We start from the raw sequence: 20,705 nt of genomic DNA on the forward strand, positions 1-20,705 counted from the left end.
AGGCATAAAGTGAGGACAACAAATATGGGTGTGGACATCCTATTATATAGCACATGCAAGTGAGAAGAGGACAAAGGGTGTAGAAGACAGTCAAGTGAGTAAGAAGAAGACATGCATAATATGAAAATCATATAACAGTAAACAAATGCAGAATAATCATATAAAGGGAGTACAATTTCAGAGAAATGGGAGTATTTACATAAGTATCTACATGCATGAGTTAAGAGATTCACCTGTTCTTTGAAGTGGATGTCATTGTTGTGATTGATCTGAAGTTGACTGAAGCGGAAGACAAATAGTAATATGAGTGAGACGAGATGATGAATGAACCATTTCTAATCAGATGCAGTCTGCTTTAATAGAGGTCTTGGGGGAGATGAATAGTCCAGGTGTATCACATGCAATGGCTCGTCTGTTCGTTCACCAAGACACAGTATCTAACAAGCGTGTCTCTTCAACAAATGGTTAGGTAGCAGATGAAAACGCTTCAACCAATCAGTATTATTTATAATAAATAATTAAATACATAATAATAACTTTGATTTAAATACATAATTGTGAGTTTAATTGAATAAAGAATAAACAATCTGATTTTTACATAAAACATAGATTACATTATTCTTAAATCACAAATGACGGCTCCAGTTATGTCAAAAAATAGTATGTCAATCATTTGCATCTATCCAGAGATTAGTATGCGATTAAAATTTTATATAGATTTTTTAAAATGAAACATTAATTGTACTTCATTACGTATATATTGGATACAGAAAAGGGGAATTATTTCGACACTGTAATTATGTAGTTTGGTTAATGTAACGTAAGTACATCGTGTCAATTATGAAGACTTATTATAAAAGAATCACATAATTCCTATAACAATAAACAGAAGTGCTATTAAACAATTACATTCAACTTAAAAATTTCAATTTTTTTCCAGACAAATACATTGTTCAAGAACTCCGTATAGTAATAAACAATTATTATTTGCACCTACATTGTTAATTTATTTTTTTAAATTGCATAAGAGTAATGAAATCCGAATATTAAGATTGGAAATGTGTTCTTTAACAACCTATAGAAGTTAAACAAATTACCTAATAAAAAAATCAAGCAACATATATAGTTTTTAAATTACCTTAATCATTGGTTTAAAATAAATGAATTTAAACTATACAACGAAAAAGAACTTACAAACGTCCATTATATTTAAAAATTCGGATATGTATTTATTCACTTAAATGAAACAGATTAAAAATGCACTATTTACTCATATGTACATATTAACTTCTTACAAAAGGTTTTACAAACTTTATTATTCAAATTAATTTATATTATGCACTAACCAAAAAAATATTGTAACAAAAAATACTACAATCAATAATGACATCCGAATATTAAGATTGGTATTTTGCTCTTAAGAAAGTTAGAGAAGTTAAACGTAGTAAATTTGTAAATTACAATTTGCTTAGCATGATTAGTACACGATATTGTTATGTAATTTTAGGAATTTGGAGGTGAAAAATGTATCTATCACCTAATAAATTTTATCAAGCTACGTACATAGTTTATCAATTACGTGAATCATTGGTTTTGAATAAATAAACTTAAACTATACAACGTAAATTAAATTTGAACAATTTTTTTTCTAAAAAATTTAATTATAGAATATATCTCCTGCAAATGATATGTCCAATATTATTAAAGCAAAAGTTGAAGTTATGGAAAAATTCATTTTACGTATTACTAAAATTGAAATAAATTTATTCAACACTTTCAATATATAGACTTATATTAGATTTAGTTGAATTCAAAATGTATTTAGTATTTGCAGAAGGTAGTTGTGTTGTACTGGAATGGGTTGATAACATAATCTTCAATCTAACTAAGTACTTATAACAGTATTACTGAAGTGCCGGTTGGAGAGATTAGAAAGGAATCTACTTCCAAATCTTTAACCACTGAACAACCTGATTACAACTTTCTTTCCTGTACAGAGTTAACCTTTAACGTCAGCCACATCATACCAATGACTTACATACGTGTTTGCTAACTATTAAAAAGGTAGAATTATTCCAAACATAAAGAAGGTAGGTGAGCTCTTACTGAAGCTCCGGATAGACAATGCATCCTGTCAGGTATGGATCTTTCACTCTTAAAATACAATTGACATTCATATTCTACGGATCACATCATGACATTACCACATAATGTTTACCACTACTATTCTATAACTCTTAAACGTATAGTTTCTATAGCTGAGTAACCGTCAACGTAATGTTAAAATCTTCAATTGATCTCGATATCAGGTTACGGACCGAAAATATCAAAGAAGAGGGAGTAATCCGGCAAAAAAATACAAATTCGTCGCACTAAATTCTTTATAAACGGTTTCACAAATATATAATCCCATTCATTAAACCTTCTTCCGTTTTCTGGGCACCCTCATAAAAAAATAACAATACGCATCCAAACTCCTAATTTTGGAAAAGTATTTCCATGTAATCACTTGATTGTCCTCTTAACTTATTAAAAAACCAACGCCACGCGAAGCGGGTATCAATACTAGTTTTTAATATTCCGACAATATTCATAAAATAATTATAAGATTAATAAATTAATTTATTAATGATTATGACTAGGATTGAGCAAAATCGAACACTATTTGTACCTACCTGTATTATACTCTGCTCATGCATCGGGGACGGTCTGGGCACGTATTTTAAAATTCTTTATAATATAGTTTCATTTTTTTAATTTTTAATTTTTTTTTGAACTTTGTTGTTTAAAGTTTAATATAGATAAAAATGAAAAACAAATTATAAAAGTATATTTTTTTTATATTTATTTTAAAATGCATATGGAACATTGGAAAAAAAAACTTAGACAATTGGACGGATCAAAGGGAGTACCAAACACAGACTACGTAGATACTTAATCCTTACTTGTTTGATCATTTAGAGCAAGTTCAAGACTGTTCTAAAATTTTGTCCTAAACTAATATTTGAGGTATTTTCAACAAGAATAGGGGTACATGAAAAAAATTTGGTTCACAAAAAAGTTATAAAATAATGTGACTCATAGTATGTGATGTTTTAATTGGGTTTTTAATGTGGATACAGAGGGCATTAAAATCAATGTCTATTACATGTTTATTTTGTAAAAAAATTGAATACAATTTTAGAGTTAAATGAAGTGTATATCTATATTTACATATTTTTGCATTTTTGTGTACCCAAAATTTGAAATCTAGCAAGAAATATGCCATGTTTTTCAAAAACAAGCTAGCTGTGTGTGACGCCCTCCAAACCCGGGTCAGAAGTTTGGGGCTCACAACACACACCACAATATTTAAACCTGTATATAAAGTATTATATGCAATGACTCTTCTGTACACAACCACATATCGCAACAGGTTAAAGTATGAAAACAAACCACAACCTTAACTTTTATTACATAGAACCAAACCCCAACTTGTTCAACTTACAATTGTTAATGATATCGTACTTACAATCTTACACCACTCATCTATAATATAAAGCTCCTGCTAGCTCGATCTAACTTAAACAGGAATCCTAGTTTGCACACTGGATAGAGAATCCTCGTTACCAACACTTTCTTCTTCCACTGTTGAAAACATAAAATTTTTGGCAAGAGTGAGCTTACTAGCTCAGCAAGTAATAATAGCAGCAATTGAGGTTAACCAATTACCAATTGAAATGTTTCAGAAGAATCAAGTTTCTGAATAAACAATGATTAGAATTGGATATTCATTTTTCATTTTAAAAACTAAGGTTAGGTTGCTGATCAGTCACGCACTAACCCCGAGTAAGGCTCCCAGCTTTGCTCTATATACTGGATCCAAGGCACGCGTTGGCCTATTATGACCACGAATCTGGTCTGACCACGAATCTGGTCCACATTTATAAAACCATCCAATTCTAAAATCATTCAATATGATATCCAATGTGAATCAATAAGCTAAAACACAAACAACATTTATCTTGAAGCATAGGGTGATTCATAACACCATGAAGGTATAACAAGAGATTCAAAAAGTTTGGCTTTCAATTAAGGATAGAATCAGAAATTAGAAGACCATGGGTTCAAGGGTTCCAAGGATTGGTCTTCAGTTAACAAGGAATAAGGATTGGTATATCAAGCAATGCAATATCAGAATCGGTATGTGGTAGATATGTATTTGTGGAGTAGTATTGTATGTGTTTAGATCATATCGGGGAATTCAACAATCAATGGTTTGTGAAGAACAAGGCTAATGGCTCAAGATCAAGAAGAATCTGGGTTTAAGGTTAAATAGTTTAAAGCACTTGCAATATAAAACATGAGTTATTTTGAATAATAGCGACTGTTATGAAACAGTTCAAAAATATTTGCAATATATCTTTAAAGAAAGGTTCAGAAGTACTTGCATTATCATCGACGATTTCCACTTTACTTGTACTCATCTAACAGTTTTACTCATTAGCCACTTTTCTTCTATTTCTATGCCTTGCTTCTGTTTATCAATCACTTTCCTTTTCTTTTTACGCTTTGATTCTATTTATAGATCACTGGTTTCCTTTTCTATGCCTCGCTGACTCTGTTAGGCATCACAAATATCTATTAATACTCAATCTCATATTATTCTAATCGCCACATAGACGTCATAAGCTTACATCTACCCTTCGTTTCACCCAAATTCGACGTACGGATTGAAAGTTATAACAAAAACAATCAAACAGTGCACGTACAGTCATATTATGCATCAATCAGATCACATATAACACGTAACACGTAAGATATTCAATTAAAATAATTTTTCAAAGAAGATTCGGGGTCAAAAGGATTTTCTAGGTATTTAATACGAATTTTTGGACATTTTTCGGAATTAAAATGGGCCTCCGAATCATTTTATAATTAAATAATAGGGTTTGAACACCCGAATCTGACTTTAAAATAATTTTATAATAGTTATCGAGTCTTGAAAATAATTTAAAATAATATTTTAAAGCTCGAAACTATTTTTCGGAATTTTTAAATCAATTTTAAATAAGTGAATCTAATTATTAAATCAATTAAAATTAATTAAAATTAATTAAATTAATTAATCAATTAATTATAAATTAATCGATTAATTTAAATAATTAAAAACTAATTAAAATTAATTAATAAAATAATTTCAATTTATTTTTTAATAAATAAATATTTAAAATAATTTTCTGAATTTAAAATAGTTAAATAACCGATTTTCTGATTTTTAAAATAATAAGAATATCATTTTTAAAATAAAACTAAACATAAATCAAAATTTTGTGAGTTTTTAAAACTACAGGGGTTGAAATGCAAATACGAGAAAAGAACGATGACTAAATTGCCATTTAGCCATCGTTTTCCTCCATCGCCGGCGACGGGCGGGGAAGCCATTAACGACGACCACTGTCGTCTGAAGCTTTTTCGGCAACACAATTACGGCCCAGAAACATGTAAAACTCATGGGAAACGATCTCTGCTTTTCCAGAAACACAACTATAATATCAAAATCACCAAACGTTAAAGATTTCGACCGGAAAAACCCGATCAAAATTTTTGCCGCCACCCTGTTACTTTTTCCGGCGAACACTCTCCAGTTATCCTCCGTTAATCACATATACATCAATCGATTCGGTTTTCAACGATCTACACGTTGGTATAGTCAATTTTAGCTAATAATCCCGGAATAAAAAACGCCTAAAATTCAATTAAGAACATTCAAAGCTATAAACCCTAATTTTTCAATCCGAGAATCAAACATCAATTTCTATATGTTATTGGACTCCAAATTCATCATATAATAAACCAAAATGACCAGGAAGAAAAGATCTACATGATTATGCCATCAAATCACATCAAAAACATCAAGAACAAAATTTCCTAATTTAATCCATAAATAATTCGAATTAAAATAATTAAATAAGAAAAATACCTTGATTTTTGCACTTGAATAGATGGTGGATTCAGAAAGGTATTTTCGAGAGCTTCATTTTGATATATGGCACGCTCGAATCGGAGTTCGATAACGCCTTCGTTCGTACGTTTGATTTTGAAGAACGTATCGGTTTTTAGGATTTTTCTCTGTAATTACTATATTTTTACTGGTTATAAATGAATAAACGAATAAAATGAAATAATAATTATGCTATTTATATTTACGGAATATTGGTTTGTTCGGGATCGTTAAATTAGTTGTTTAGCCGCTAAGTAACTGCAATAACGATCCGATTTGATATCAGTTTTGGATAATTATCCCAACCGGGCTTTTTATAAAACACTATATATGAAAATAACGTAATAGTATCCCGTCTTTCGAAAATACGGGTTTCGTTGGTTCACCGAAATGATTATCGTATCGAAAATCTTGCGCCGGACCGTGCACTGGTGAAACCGTAATCCGGATCGAAAAAGTCAAAACACGGAAAATGTCCGGAATTACCAGATTATGTTAGGAAGGAGTTTTCGGAAGAGTTTCGGGTTATAAAAACGTAAAAACGGTTGAAGTCGGACGATTCCCGGCTTTATAAAATAATTTTTGTAATTATTCAGAAAATAATTAATAAATTTATAAATCAATATAAAATCATTTAACAGCCCAAAAGTTACCAGAAAAATACCGTAATTATCTATATTTTATTCTGGTCATAATAAAATTAGCAACCTTATACTGTATCACATATAAGCATTCACATATTCACACCAATCATCAAATAATTCACCAAAAATCACATAATAATCATATAAAATTATTTATTGATAAAAATAATTACACGCGATATCTCGAATTTTACACTGTGTACTTCGGTTAAAAACATGTTAACACTGTCAACTAGTAGGGATTTCTTTTGTCATTTCAGCAAGAGTAATTGTATATGTTCGTGGCTTTGTGAGTTTCTCCTATTTTGTATTTGTGATGTCAACGCACTCCCATTCTGGTCTGCCTAGCCTCATCTACTCCTTATTTCCTTTATTATAAAAAATCGATTTATTTTTAATATTATGACAATATTCATAAAATATTTAAAAGATTAATAAAATAATTTCTTAATGATTATAACATATATGTAACACATACATGAGATGTAACAACTCCTTTAATTATAATATGCAACAATTTCTTATATTGTAATATAATAATCTTCATTTTAATTAATATTTTAGTTAAAAAGGTATTACATCATGAGTACGTGCATATATAAATACATGAAAAGGATACATCCAAAATTGGAGATAATTGTATAAAAAGATAAAAATGATTGCCGAACTTGTGCTAGTTACCTATTTGTTTATATTTTTGATTTTATATTTCTGTGAGAGTTATATTTCGATGAAAGTGTAGAACACATGCATATAAAATTTAGTTATGTAAATTTATTTTTATAATTTTATTTTTTTAATATAAAATGAATATTTAAATATCTATTCAAAAAAGAGAATTTTAAAAATAAGTTATAAAATTATTATTTATATTCAATTTAAAATACGTATCAGACAATCTCTTATTAACGTAAATAAATGGTTGGGACTGAGTAAGTACTATATATGAATATTGTAGTACATAAATTCACGGTAATTGAATATATTTTTGCAAACTAAATATATTAATTTAATGAGATTATTTAGTTTTTAATATATAAATATAATAAATTTTCTTTCAAATAATAATTTCACATATTAGTATTTTTATGTATTCAGTTATATTTTTTCTATGTGTTTTCAATGACTAGAAAGATTTTTAATTAATATTTAGCGAGTTTATTCAGCTAGTCCATTTTCTAAAATTTATACCGGAAAATTATATTTATTTGATAAAATTATATATTATAAAAATTATTTAACAATACCATATTTTCATCGAAATTTTAGACACTCACCTTGTCATCATTATCATGTACAAGGGCTTTACTCAAATTTCTATAATTCACTGTAAATTAGCACGTGAAGTGCATATTTTTTTGGTCAATTATAATATACAGAGCACTAAGCCACTAACATGTATATTTCGAATTATTTTTCTAAGTTTTAGACCAAAGAGAGTGAAGACCAGGCTTGGCCCGAATTATGCTAGAAAAAATCATTGTTACCAAAATCACCTAATGCATTCAGAAAAAAAGCAATATTTACCCGAAATTTTGGATTTACCGTACCCGATTTTTTGGATTTGGGTTTGGATATGAATTTAATTTTTAAACCCGAAAATTTTTGGATTTGGATTTGGATATTAGGTATACCGATCCGAAACCCGATCCGAAATCTGAAACTCTACCCGAACCCGATCTGAACATGAAATCCATCGTATACCTCATTTTTATGGCACTTCAATGCATGACCTATATTACTTTTTTCAACAAAAAATTTATGTTTCTCCCTCTTTCCAAATCTCTCTTCTCTCATCATTTTTTTGCCCTCTAATTATAATTCAAATATATTATTATTTTAATAAGAATGCACAAATATAAGGCATGTTGTTGGAGTTGATATATAAACAATATTGTTTTAAATCATTAGTACATAATATTTATTATATTTATAAGACATTTACCAGGAGATTATTGAACATATCATATATTTCAAATTAATTTAATAATAATTATTACATATTATCTTAAAAATTATTATAAGAGGATATAAGGTTCGAATTTGACCAATAATATATTAATCATTTATAAACTAATATTAATAAAAAATTGCATGGGACGGGCGAATGAGATGTAATTTGATTCACCTCTCGATTTAGTTTAGTTATCTCTTTTACTCACGACAGCCACATGTTTTTAATCAAAATGGATTCGAATCCCGCCAATAACAAAAACTTATAAGATTCATATGGGCCCTTCCTCTAATTCATTTAGGTTTTAGAGAATCTAATTTATTCAGGTTTTAGAGCATCTCTGATTGAAGTGCCAAAAATAGTGCCTCTTGCTGGCTCTACGTGAGAGGGATGCCAATCAAAATTGTCAACTTTTGGCACCCTTTGGTGCTCTCCCCAAAATAAAAATAATGTTATATGACCTACTAAAAACATGTACTTTCATATTTATTTTTAATTAATTATACATGTATATGAATAGTTTGACAACTTTAAGTGCTAATTGTTAGAGTGAATTTTGATAAGAAATGTGCCATAAGTACGATTGAAGAACAAAACAATAATCTGTTAGTATTATTGATGAGTTGGCAATATTGACAACTTTGAATTTGTACCCCAGTTGGGAATGCTCGTAGGCCGACTAATTTTTTAACATAATATCATAGTTCGGACCGGCAGATACTCAGGTTTGAGTAACTGTTATACTAATATTCTCATCATTATTAAGTAATTTATGCACCTAAAGAGGGTGCTCGTGATCTACTTTCCATCTGCTGTGACCAGTAGATGACTTGTGTACGGGTTTCCGAGTAACTGGAAGTGATTGAATAGTAATATAAAATCATGACAACTTTAATAAGTGAAATATAGTAGAATTTTTTGTTTAATTTTAACCTTTTTTGGTTCATTTTGTTATGTCTTTTGTTCGAAATGGCAATTTTGTATCTAAATATCAAATCATAAACAATATATCCTTTCATTCAAAATTCTGCATAATCTGTGATTATATCTCACAATTACATGAATAAGATAAAGTAGAGCTCAACTCTTAAAAAGAGATACCATGTTAAAAATGATAATTTCGTATCAAGATTTAAAATAAAAAATAATTCATAAGTGCACACATTATGTCCTTACATCTCACAATTACATGAATAAGATGAAGTAAAGCTCAACTCTTAGAGAGGGAGAACGACAGAAGAATATTCTCAATTTACAGTCATGCATTGTCTTAATCTTTATTCTCTAACTCTAATATGATAGTGTTCATCAAAGGTGAGAAAGCAAACCGAATAACTTGTGTGAATGTAGAGTCGTGATATGAATTAACACTGTCCTAAAGTTGAATTTGCCTTGCTACGTACACACGGCCTATTAGCAATCAACCTCCATGATTACACGACCTCTATTAATTCAATGTAGTACAAAGAAATACATTGAAATTACTCTTAATCATTTCCCAAAAACATTCTTATATTTATATGATAGTACTTGAGAGAATATAATTTTTTGTGTTCAAAAATGAGGAAAGAGACCTCCTTTTATATGAGTGAAACTAATAACTCCAAGGATAGTAGAAAGTCATAGGTCACTATTGATAATGGGAGGTGAAATGTAAAAGGTCTTTGAATGAAGAGTATCAAAATGAAAGGTTTTAAAAACAAAAGTTTTAAAACCAAAACACTCATACATTATTTTATTTTGAAGCAAACATATTTTTGAAATAATATTTATATTAATTCTAACATTCCCCACATGATTCAAAAGAAAAATAATTTGAGTAATTTAATGGGCAATGGTAGTCGAATTCTTCAGCATCAATATCTTGTGGACTTGAATTGATATTCAGTGAATACAAACATGCCTCACAGCCATGTAAGGTAGAAAGTTCTTGAACCTCCCATGGTAGTTAGTGAGAATATATTTGCGCACTTAAACCTTTCTCAAACCAAGAAGCGATTTCGCATCATTTTATAAAAATGCCCCACGTTGTACCTGAATTTTCGTGAACGCTCCATAGGTCCTTCTCTTAAAGAACTCTCATAGGGGGTTGGGCGTAACCCCCACATTCACATTGATAAGTTCATCAAATTTATATTCATGAGGGTATGAACTTATTAAGAGTATTAGCTCATTCTTACATATATGACAATAATAAAAACACTAAATCACTTTGTTAGTAGGGTTGGGAGTAGTATACATGAACATTAGTTCTTTTGTGATTTCGTTTGACCCATTGAACTATATGGATTTTACAATTCACTCCACAATATGATTTAAACCCATTCATAGTGTTGAATCCAACACTAATTTTCTACAAAGGCCTTTGATGAGAGGATCCGTAATACTCCTCTCTGATTTTACATACTCGAGTGATATCACATTATTTCTGATCAGACTTTGAACTATAGCATGCCTCAAGCGAATATGTCTTTTCTTCCCATCGTAGAATTAATTATTAGCTAGTCCCATTATAGCTTGTGAGTCCCAATGCATCGAAGTTGATGGAGCTAGCTTCCCCCATAAAGGAATGTCATCAAGTAAACATCTTAGCCATTCGGCTTCTTACCTGCCAACTTCAGCGCAATAAACTCAAATTCTTGTGTGGATTTAGCATAACAAGTTTGTTTTGAATATTTTCAAGATATAGTAGCTCCAGAAAGAGTAAAGTTATAACCACTAGTAGACTGAATCTCATAATTGTCTAACACCTAATTTACATCGCATTATCCTTCTAAAACATGTGGAGTTCTTTGATAGTTCAAACCCCACTTGTTAGTGCCTTTTAAGTACTTCAACAATCTAATTAAAGCACCCCAATAATCACGATTAAGATTGTGAGTGAATCTACTCGGTCTACTAACAATATATGCTATATCAGACTTAATATAGTTCATTAAGAACATTACGATTCTAATTATCTTGGCATATTTTCCCTAGAAAAAAACTACTGCCTTTATTCTTTTTCAAATGAATACTAGGATCATATGAAGTTTTCACAGAGGTAAAATCGAATTGATTAAATTTTTTAAAATTTTCTCAATATAATGAGACTGATTTAATATTAACCCATATGAATTCCTAGTAATCTTTATGCCAAGAATCACATCTGCTTCTCCTAAATCTTTCATATCAAAATATGAGCTTAGGAAAGCTTTGCTTGTATTTACTACATCAATTTTGGTACCAAAAATTAACATATCATCCACACATTGACATATGATTAAACAATCAAATTGATTAAATTTGGAATAAACACATGCATCTGAACCATTTACCCGGAACTCATTAGAGGTGATAGTTTGTTGTAAATTTTTCATACCAGTCTTTCGGAGCTTATTTAAGACCATATAATGATCTTATAAGCCGGCATACCTTGTCTTCATATCCATGGACAACACATCCCTATGGTTGTTTCATGTATATCTCATCATTTATATATCCATTTAAAAAGGCAGTCTTCATATCCATTTGATGCACAGTAATATCATGGCTTCTAGCCAAAAATTATTCATAAAAAATTATATTATTAATAAAGAACTATATTTCATCAATTATGGCTTCTAGCCAAAAATTGGAGTCAATTGATCTCATGGCCTCCTCATAGGTATTCGGGTCTTCTTCAAGAATGATAGCATTTATCTCTTCATCACCTACAAACTCTTTTTTCAGTCAAAAAGGTAGTTAGAAAATCATTCCCAGAGCTAGTCTCAACTCTAGCTCTTTTACTCCTTCCAGGTTCAGGATTTTTATTAGAAGATGTAATATTATGATGTGATATAAATGAAGAATATGTATAAGTTAAGCACAGTTGCACATGAACTTTCATAGGAAGTATATGCTAAAAAAACTCAACATCTCTTGACTCTTTAAATGGACCAAAGCCATATGCATCTTTAAGAATGAGTCTGTAATGCACCATCATTAAAACTGACAAAATACCATCAACAGTCTTGGGCCCAATTTTACTTCTTTGAAAATTTGGGAGCCCTATTTTCCCAAACACTCCCACAATTTGAGGTAACTCAAGTTGGGATTAAAATCCTTCCATAATTCATAAGGAGTTTTATCTAAATTTTTTATGCGACACACGGTTAAGCACATAACAAGTATAAATAATAGCTTCACCCCACATATTAATGGGCATTCTTGAACTAATAAGCATATCATTCATCATATTTTTAAGAGTTCTATTTTTACGTTCCGCTATTCCATTTTGTTCAGGCATATATGATGTTGTAACCTCATGAATAATCCAATTAAGTTCACAAAATCTCTTTAGAGTTGCTCCATCGTATTCTCCGCCCCTATCTGATCTTAGCCTTTTAATTTTTATATTTAACTTATTCTCAAATTCAGCCTTATAAATAAGAAATTTTTCTTCAGCCTCATCTTTCGAACTCAACAAGTAAAGTTTTGGTGTATCGAGAAAAATCATCCACAAAAGTGATATAATAATGTTTACCTCCTCTACTCATAGTGTTCTTAAAGTCACCTAAATCATTGTGAATCAATTCAAGAAATGCTGATGACCGATTTCCACTTAATTAAAGGCCTTTTTTAGGGTGTTTTACTTCAACACATACTTCACATTTATTAAAAGATGTGTTGTTGAATTCAGCTATTAGACTAAGTTGTTGAAACCTTTTGATAGAAGCAACATTGATGTTACCTAGTCTAGCATGCCATAAAGTAACAAATTCGACAATATAAGCAGAAGCAGTAGCAATTTTATTCTCAGTCAAAATATCAAGTACAAATAGTCCTCCATTACAAAATCTTTGCGCACTGTTTTTAGTAAGAACAAGCTTATCAGATTCAAAAGTCAATTTAATACCAGCTTTTTTCAATTTGCCCACTGTTTTTTAGTAAGAACAAGCTTATCAGTAGCAATTTGTATAAATGTTGACTTAAAGCTAGAAATACGGCTTAAAATCACAAATTGATTATATGTAACTTATAAATTAATAAATTTATAAATATTGACTTAAATTAATTCTATTGTATTTTTATTGTCATCACTCATAATACAACTTATAAATTATATTACGATAATATTCTAACTCATTTCCATAAAAACAAAATAGAGCTTATCAGAATCAAAAATCAATTTAATACCACCTTTTTTCAATTTGCCCACTGTTTTTGGTAAGAACAAGCTTATCAGTAGCAATCTGTATAAATATTGACTTATAGCTAAAAATACGGCTTAAAATCACAAGTTGATAAGATGTAACTTATAAATTAACAAATTTATAAATATTGACTTAAATTAATTCTATTATATTTTTATTGTCATCACTCATAATACAACTTATAAATTATATTACGATAATATTCTAACTCATTTCCATAAAAACAAAATAGAGCTCCGCTAAATAATCTTCGAATGACAAGGATGAAATATGTTACCGGTATTTAAAATCAAGCATAACTCAACTGTTCACCAGTTATGCGCAATAAATTACAAAATAAGGGGGTTGTTTCAAATTTTACCTTAGTAGTTACTAGACATTGTTCAATAAAATTATTTTTATGTATCATTGTATCATTTTATACATTAAACACATTGATATTCCGACCAATCTAACAACAGAATTACAGAAGGGGGTTGAATGAAATTCTGGTTTCTTTTTTGAAATTTAAAACTTCTTACGAATATATATATAACAATGTTTGAATAAGTTAGTTGCGGATAAGAAATATTCAAGGATTCAAACACAAAGTAATTAAACAAGGGTGTTTAAAAAAACTTTATGGTGGATTTATACTTCCACTAGAGATATATATAAATGTAGAAGATCTTTGTGATGCAAAAACACACAGCTGCTGAACTTGAGAGTTCTAAATGATACAACTTACAAATGCTCTCTAGTTCTTGCTTGTGTTGACTGTGTCAATCTATTATTAAGTATTTACTACACTTGGTTTATATATCACCAAGTTACATGTGTAATATGACAAAACATAAATCTATTGTTTAGGTCTAATCACATGTTTCTTCATTTCTCCGTCCCATGCAATCCAGATAGATATAGCATCTTTGAATGTCCCTGTTTTGCATGAAAATAGAAATGCTTCTTGATCTTCATAACCCTAATTATAGGCTGCCGTATTCCTTTTGTATACAGTCAACCCATATGACTGTCAAGTCGCATTCAACTGCTATTTAAATGTGATGTTCCTTGAGACTTCAGCATTATCAGTTGAGTCTGTTATGGATCATCCGTTGAAGGTGCCTTGAATCATCCGTTGTGAGCTTTGCAGATTATCCGTTGATAGTATTTCCTTAGCAGTTGATACCCTTTCTCTTATGCAGAAGTACAAGACATCATCTATTTACAATTAGCCAACATGTTTTGCATATCTTACTAGTAGTCAACATGACTTGAAATGTCTAACAATTTCTAAACCTCTAAGATATTATAGTATACATGAATGAGCTACTTGTTTAATACAAGCTACTCCATCAAAAGATGGTTACACAAATCATTTAACTTAACTTAGAGTGGTTTGTTAAGTTATCATCAAGTTTACAACATATTCTTAACACACATGTATCTGTGCACATACAAGTTAGGGGTCTTTTAAGAAAAAAATATTTTCATTCTTTGGAACGAGGGTAAGGCTGCGTACGGTATACCCTCCCCAAACACTGTCCTTTACGGTATTTACTGGATACGGTTGATTGATTGATTGATTGACTGACTAAGCCACTTTGCTCGGGAAAAAATATTGCAAGTGATTAAAAAGAACAAAATTAATATTTAACAATCACATTTTGAATCTGAATTTAAATTTTGGATCACTAGATTAACATGCCTAACATAATTAGATACGCACAAAAAGTTCACCGGGTCGGGTTTTATCCGGACTTTAAAAAAATTGATTTTTTTCAAAACGGACCGGGCCCGAGTTTTTTTAAAAATTTGGGCCGGACCGCGCTTCTTGAGAAATATAAGGTCCGTTTTAGGCTCGCGGATCGGGCCGAACCGAGCTTTATTCGGATTTTTTTATTTATATATTTAAAATTATTTATATATTTTATAACTCGAATTATGAGTAGTTTAAATATCAGAGAAAATAAATTAGACACCAAAATAAACAATTATTTTTTAATATAACATATATAATTATGTACAACAATTTGTATTATGCAAAATCTTCTATGGTATCAAACACAAGCTTGTTAGTTAAGCTTGGTAGTTGTTATTTCTCTCTAGGCATTCTTGATGCACTAAACTGCCTAATTCATACATTTTGTATAGTCACAAATAATATAATCTAAATTATAAATTTAAATAAGATGTCATTTGCAATTTATAATAATAAAATTATGTTACAATTACAACTAACTTAGTAATTATCTTTAATACTTTTTATTTTGGTGAAGAAAACATAAAATCTTAACAAAATAAATCGGCAAATAATCATATATACCTTATTGCTTCTAATATTATAATATATTTTTAAAAAAATTTATCAAAAGTATTATATGTTCAAATTTTATATAAAAATTTAATTTTTTAATTGGACTTTTCAAAACGCCCGGACTTTTATTCGGGCCGAACCAATCTTTTAATCCGGGTTTGGATTAATCTTTTATTAGGGCGACAAACTTATTTGGTGGCATCAATTATCAAAATATTATTTTTTAAAAAAAATATTATACAACTTTTTGAATATGAGTGTAGTACTGTGTTTACAATTCCCATACTTGCAAGTCCAAAGTATGCATAGTTTGCAATAAACAAATTAATGAAGAACTTGAAGAACCTTTAAGTTGTCCAAAATGTTCATAGATATGTACCCCCATCAGTGATATTGCTGCTTATATTTTACTACATTTCAAAGGGCAGGTACCATAAAGGATTCAAGAATCATCTGCGTAATCCAAACACTGGTATAGTCGTGATTCTCTGTGCTTTTCTTTTTATCATATTCCTCGACTATAATCTGGCATCTCTTTTCTTTTGTGAGTCAGATCAATGTCAAAGTGCGCACCTGAAACAATCAATTGCAACATATATATTAGCTGGTTAAGAAATAGAGTGCTTCCTGACCCACCTATTTCCGACCGACAAGTCGACAACTGTCAGGGGTCAAAACCGACCTTTTCTTTATCTAATCGGACCGATTTTCCAATTAAAGATGTCTACATGTTTAAAGTTACTTTAATCCTACAAATGGGTAAAGGAAAAAAACTGGGGAAACAGAAAACTGATCATCTCCTCTCTACTAATTCAATTCAGGAACTAAACTCACACCAAGAATCACAGAAAATCAGATACCCTTGTCAAGCACGACACGAAAGAACTTGAAACTAGTACTATGAATATTAGCAAGGTGTGCAAGCCTTTAGCTTAAGACCTTACTTGAACAGGATCTGTTCTATAGTAATCATACCTCTGTATCCTTGATTTCAAAGGAGACAGGTGACCAAGTCTCATGGATGAATCGTGACTGCAGGACCAGATGCTGATTAACAGCACTGCATGGCAGTGCACCATTCAGAGCCGTAGAGGATCATTCTCAGCTGGGTTCTCCTGGCTGGGGTGGTCTTGCAGTTGTCTGACAGACCTCTCTCAACCTTTTTTCCGTGCGCTCAAAAATTTTCATCCTGCCAAGTATTTTTCCTTTTTCACAATTAATGGTCTGCTACACTTTTTTTTCGTGCTGTTGCTCAGAAATTTCTCAGAAATTTTCAACCTGCCAAGTATTTTCTTTTCACAATTTATGGTCTGCTACACATATGATCGGATGAACTATTGGGATGAGTCAAAATTTTTTGAAAAAAAAATACTTACCTTTCTAGAGCTGAAACCTGAGACAAGTTGCAAAAGGAATCAAGGCTGGATGGCTCAAGCACATTATCGGTTTCTAAATGAAGTCTGTGACAGTAGTTTATCTTTATGCAAGTCAACTGCTTTGTATCTAGGATAGCTAAACTGGTGCAATTAATTATACAATGGAACAGGAAGATGAAAGCACTCCCTTTGTTTAACTTGGACAATTGTTAGAAGACAGCAGTTAGTATATCAATAAGGCACCATTTTGTAGCCCAAGTTGACAGATTTCTTAAGATTGCATAAAATATCCAATCCTACATAATACATTGGGTAGAGGAGAAAAACTGGGGAATTAGATAACTGATCACCACCTCTCTACTGATAATCATGGAAATAAGAGACCCTTTTCAAGCATATCCAAGCACTGCACATATCAAAGCAAGACATGTTACATTGTTAGTACCAGCTAGTGAAACTTTGTGGAAGCTTCGATTGACCTTTGGGAAGTAAATTACAGATTGTTCAAGTTAAAATGAGATAATTTGTTACACCACCAGAATTCCTGGAATTTCTTTGGAACTCAGCTTGCAAACATATAATTTAACAAAGATGATCAAAACAGCAAACACAATTTGGAAGCATGTCTGGTCATTTCCCATGACTTCTATTAATTAATTCGGAGTTCATATCGCAAAATCTAAAGATAATTAGCATAAAATAATGCAACAAAGAAATTTATTGCGTTCTTTCCCTGGTCTACTTCGCACAACCTGGCAGAGCAAAGCCTTGCCGAAGCTTTGATTTTTAGACCACTCCGTTTTACATTTTATGACAGTCTCCTCGTTTCGCTTCCACACTTTAAAACATCTACAAAGGTTATCTACACTCTAAACTATTTCTTCTTATATTTAAATAGCACTAAAAGAGCATCATCTATCACACCTATAAATAACTACCACTCAACAAAATTTAAAATTATGCAGCCATGTGATGAACACAAAGCGAACTATTCTTTCGCCTTTTACTAAAGAATACCGTGTGCTCGTCATTCATAATGGCATATACCTATTTTTGGAGGAGTCTTCCTTTTGTTTGGCCCCCTACAATTTAAGTTTAAAACTAAAAAAAAATTATTATGAAATTTCAAATTGGCAACTCATAAAGGTTAAATATAAAATTGATATGACATTGCTCGTAAAAATTATTTGAATGTTACAACAATCAAATAAAAAGTTCTAAATTCTACTATTTTATGCAATATATCTTGATTTATAGAAATCTATTTAATAATTATTTTTAATTAAAAAAAATAACCATAAAATTTAACATATTTAATAATTAATAATTAAAATTTTGAAAATCTAAATATATCATTTAAAATACTAGAATCTACCAAATTGATTTTGCCACTATAAGTTCAAAACGATTTAAAATTAATTTTAAAGATGTAACTAGAAATCTACCTAGGTGTTCAATTAGATCTTCCTAACTCAATACAAATACTCACTTTTCATTTTCTACCACTTTTCATTTTCTAATCGGAACTTAACTTTTGCAAAAAACATGGGTTGTTGGAGTCATTTCTCATTTTGTATAATCAAGGTGCAAAATATCCGTCAACCCTTGGACCCTTGGATTTGAAGAAGAAACCAAAATTTTATTTTTAAAAATATGATTAAAGTTTAAAAAATGAAATGACCAAAGCTTTGGAATGTTAAAAACACTCCAACACTCTTTTCTTACTAGTCATACACTCGGACACTATTTCCAAAATACAATAAGGACCATTTTTCTTACTAGTCATACACTCGGACACTATTTCCAAAATACGAACAAGGACCATGTTTAATTCGTCTTTCTGCGATGGGGCAATGACGTGGCTAGTGAGGTACTAACCGAGGCGCGTCCCAAACCCCCTCCTTGGTCTTGGCTTCGCCCTGTGCCATTGAGAAATTCTGGAAGGGTTCCCTTTAAACCAGGGTAAAGCCCTACAATTCTAAGTTAAATTTATTTCTTGGCTATCTCTTTAGGAAGGCATTAAAGGCAGCATGAGCCACCCAAACCAACCTTACTGAACTCTTAAACTTATTTAAAATTAAGATAATAGTAAAAACCAAGGAAGCTTATAAATCAGAAGAGGATACATGACGACTTTATGCTAGATTATACATGATGTAATCACAAAAGTTGCAATGGTTTTTTTTAAAAGAAATTAAAAAAAATAGAAGCGTAAAAGTATAACCATGTTCATCTAGGTAATCAACAAAGTTAGAACAGCAGATTATGTACTGCAAATTAACAGTTCGTGAATCAGTACTATGGACATGAAAATAAATCAATAATGAAGATCTTAAAAGCCAGGACGTTTTAGTTCAAAAGGCTGTGTTTTGCAACAAGGTTAATTTCATCCCTCATCGAAGTCGACAGAGAATATCTAATTTAAGTGTTGTATAAAAGCAGAGCCGGCCTATTGTTTAAAGCATACCTTTCTCGGCCTTTTGGCTAAGATCAAGTGCAGTATCTGTTCTTATGTGATATGTGGGTCATTGGCTCACACGATATTAAATTAAATTAATATGTAGTACCTGTGAGTTTTTAGCTTGGGGTGAATATCCGCAACTTAGGAACAGATTTGTTGTTAGAAATTGCACTCCTGTCTGCTTTTCAACACTCCTGATGAATAAAAAAGATGCCGTCACTCTTTATAATTATATCGCTCCTGCATCAATTCCGTCACGGATTCATATGAATGGTACGATGTCATGAAGGAATTGTATTAAATGACAAGCAACATAAAGACAAGTTTCACCACAACAGCAAACAGGAAAAAGAATAAAATTCAGCAGGCAAACTGTTATTCATTCACACAATCGCCTTTTTACATTCGTACAGGGTGGCTCTGAAAATTCAGTTTATACCCCCACGGTTGGAAGGATGGCAGATGACACAAATTGTTTCAAATCTCAACCTTTAAAGGATTTATCAGCTTTTACTAAATGAAACTATACTAATAACATAGAAGGCAGCTTCTCAAGATTCCAATACTGGAGACGAGAATACCGATGGTTGCATCGGTGTTAGCAAACATGTTACAATTCATGTTGTGATGCAAAGTCTAAAGTTCACTTCATAGTAAATAACATGTTAAACTATGGAATGTGTTCACCACATGTTAAACCATTTCAACACTTAAAACAAATTTCCAAAAGGCAGGTTACTCACAACTTGGATAAATTATAGTTAAAACAAAGTTATATAAAAATTTGATGAATACTAAGAATTATGACCAAGTGGAA

General features: G+C 30.7%; 3 non-coding genes across 3 annotated transcripts; all 3 read left to right on the forward strand.

Moving 5' to 3' along the window:
* Positions 1–16,985: 16,985 nt before the first annotated feature.
* On the forward strand, positions 16,986–17,201 carry LOC141669860 (small nucleolar RNA U3). The gene has a single exon (XR_012554112.1). It is a non-coding gene; the product is annotated as a small nucleolar RNA U3 (small nucleolar RNA).
* Positions 17,202–18,390: 1,189 nt separating this feature from the next.
* Positions 18,391–18,505, forward strand: LOC141669292 (U5 spliceosomal RNA). Its single transcript, XR_012553579.1, has one exon. It is a non-coding gene; the product is annotated as a U5 spliceosomal RNA (small nuclear RNA).
* Positions 18,506–19,890: 1,385 nt separating this feature from the next.
* On the forward strand, positions 19,891–20,085 carry LOC141669982 (U2 spliceosomal RNA). Its single transcript, XR_012554235.1, has one exon. It is a non-coding gene; the product is annotated as a U2 spliceosomal RNA (small nuclear RNA).
* Positions 20,086–20,705: the final 620 nt, after the last annotated feature.

This window comes from Apium graveolens, chromosome 6 (assembly GCF_009905375.1).
Source record: "Apium graveolens cultivar Ventura chromosome 6, ASM990537v1, whole genome shotgun sequence".
Lineage (NCBI taxonomy): Eukaryota > Viridiplantae > Streptophyta > Magnoliopsida > Apiales > Apiaceae > Apium > Apium graveolens.